Source organism: Lonchura striata, chromosome 37 (genome assembly GCF_046129695.1).
Source record: "Lonchura striata isolate bLonStr1 chromosome 37, bLonStr1.mat, whole genome shotgun sequence".
Taxonomy (NCBI): domain Eukaryota; kingdom Metazoa; phylum Chordata; class Aves; order Passeriformes; family Estrildidae; genus Lonchura; species Lonchura striata.
In genome coordinates, this window is record NC_134639.1 from 2917588 (window position 1) to 2920087 (window position 2500).

General features: G+C 79.2%; 1 non-coding gene across 1 annotated transcript; it reads left to right on the forward strand.

Moving 5' to 3' along the window:
* The first annotated feature begins 2269 nt into the window (after positions 1-2269).
* Positions 2270-2422, forward strand: LOC144248115 (5.8S ribosomal RNA). Its single transcript, XR_013341520.1, has one exon. It is a non-coding gene; the product is annotated as a 5.8S ribosomal RNA (ribosomal RNA).
* Positions 2423-2500: the final 78 nt, after the last annotated feature.

Consider the following 2500-nt stretch of genomic DNA (forward strand, 5'->3'; position numbering starts at 1 on the left):
GAAGCGGGGCTTTTGCCCGGCCGGGTAGAGCCCCGCTCTCGGGCCCGAGGCGGGCCCTCTGGCGCGGCAGAGGGTGGGGAAACGCCGGGGGTCGAGGTCCTCCGGGCGTTCCGGGCCGCGCTTCGTGGCGGGGGAGCGCGCGGGACCCGCCGCCGGGGAGGCGCGGCGGCGGAGGCGGCGGCGAAGGCGTTCCTCGCCCCGCCGGCGTCGTCGTCGCCGCGGCCTCTCCCGGCGTGGTCGGCGAGGTCGCTCGGCGGCCGGGCCGCGTCCCCGCACCGGCGGGGCGGCCCGAGCCGCGGCGGTCCTCTCGGGCGCAGCGCCGGGCTACTGAGGGAAACCCCGGGCCCCGAGAAGGACGCCGCGGTGGTGGCGGCAGACGTCGGGCGCGCCCCCGCCGGTGGACGCTCCCCCGAGGGCGGCAGCGGGGGAGGCACCCCGGCGGGGCCATGCAGGTCGTTTCCCTCGCCCCAGGGCCAGGTACCTAGCGCTCCGCGCCTCCGGCGGCCCCCCGGCTTCCTTTTCCTCGGCGTCGTCAAACGCTGCGGGGAGGGGGCCGCGAAAGGGCCGCCGCCGAGCCGGGGCGGCGGTTTAAAGACTCGGGCGGCTCGGCGCGTCCTTCCGCCGCGGCGGCGGCGGCGGCGGTTGCCGGGCGGCGGTGCGCGGCTCCATTGAGGGGTGGGGAGCTACTCCCGCGTGATCCCCTGCGGTGGTGCCCGCGGCCACCGGCCGCGCGGCCGTCGTCCCGCCGCGTTACCGCGCGCGGGGGGTTTGTCGCGCCGCGCCGGGGAGGGGCGCCCTGCCCCCCCCTCTCCGCGGCCCGGCCTCGGCGGAGAGGCCGCGGCGCGCGGTCGGCCGCGGGGGCCGACCCGCTCGCCTCGAAACGGGCGACGCCGGCAGAGAGCGCGCGCTCTCTCGCCCCTTCCTCAGCTGCGGGGTTGCGGCCGCCGGGGCCCGCCGCGCTCTCCTCCTTCCTCGGCCGCCTCTGCGGTCTCTGGGGTGCGGCGCCGCGCGCGGCGCGGCCGCGCCGTCTCTCTCCCCTCGACGGCCTTCTCCTCGAGCGCGCCGGCGGCGCCGGTCGCCGGCCGTCCCCGGCTCAGCGACCGCCCGCCCGCCCGGGGCCGAGCGCTCGGCAGGTCCCTCCGTCGCCGGAGAGTCCGCGAGCGCGGGCGGCCCCGTGCCGAGCGGCGGCGGCGCCGCTCGGCGAGTGTCCCCCGCCAGCGGGGACGGCCGGCCGGACGGCGCCCGCCGTCGCCGGCGGCGGTCCCGGCCCGGGCCCCGCCCGCCGCCTCCCCGTCGCCCTTTTCTCCGTCCGCTCGCGGAGCCCCGGAGGAAGGTCGTGCGCGCGGCGGCCGTGGGGGGTTGGGGGGGGGGGCGCTTCCCCGCCCGGTCTCCCCGCCCGGTCAGCGGGGAGAAAAGGGCGGGCGTCGCTGCCCCCCTCCCCGCCTACCCCCCCGGCTCGGCGCCGCACGCCTTCCCCTGGGCCGCGCGTGCCCGAGGAAAAAGGGGCTCCGTGACGGTGCGAGGCGGCGGCGGTCCCGGGAGTGCGGCCGTTGCGGCGGCGGGTCAGCCGTCCGGCAGGCTCCGGGCGCTCGCGACGCCGGCTCGGGTCTCGGTGCGGCGCCCGCCTCCGGCGCCGGCGGCGGAGCGCGTCCGCCGGGCGCTCGCCCTTCCCGGCGGGAGCGGTCCCGCGGGGGGCGTTGCCGGTTGGGCGGTGGCCGTCGCGTGCCGTCTCGAGCGCGGCAAGGCCGCTGGGGAGAGAGAGCGAGCCGGCCGCGCGGTGGCGCGGCGGCGCTCCGCGGGTCCGCGGAGCGGCGGTGAGAAGGGAGAGCGGCGCGCGCGGGGGCCGACGGCCGCGCCCCCGGCCGCGTGCGTCCCGTCGTCCCGTTGCAGCGAGGCCGGGCGGGCCGCCGTGTCCCCCCGCGGTCCGGCGCGCGCCGCGTGCCTCCTCCGTGCGGAGGCCGGGCCGAGCCCGGGCGCCTGGGCCGCCTCCGGAGGACGGCACAGTTTGCCGGCGGCGTCTCCCCTCGCTCGTAGCGGCGGGGGGAGGCGGTCGGGGACGCGGGTCCCCCCGCCTTTCCCGCCGACCTTCGGAGCGTTCCGTTGGGCGTTTCGCTCTCGGATGGTTTTTCTTTCCCCCCCCACTCGGTTCGTTGCGTTGTGTGCTCGTACGGTCGAAGCCGGGGGCGGCCCGCGTGCGTGCCCCCTCGGCGAGAGAGAAAAAAAGGGGCCCCCTCCGCCCGTGTGCGGGGTTCGGTGCCGAAAGCCAGACAACTCTTAGCGGTGGATCACTCGGCTCGTGCGTCGATGAAGAACGCAGCTAGCTGCGAGAATTAATGTGAATTGCAGGACACATTGATCATCGACACTTCGAACGCACTTGCGGCCCCGGGTTCCTCCCGGGGCTACGCCTGTCTGAGCGTCGCTTGACGATCAATCGCCGCCCGGGGGTTGCCACCCCGGCGGCGCGGCTGGGGTCGCCTCGCAGGCCCGTCGTCGTGGC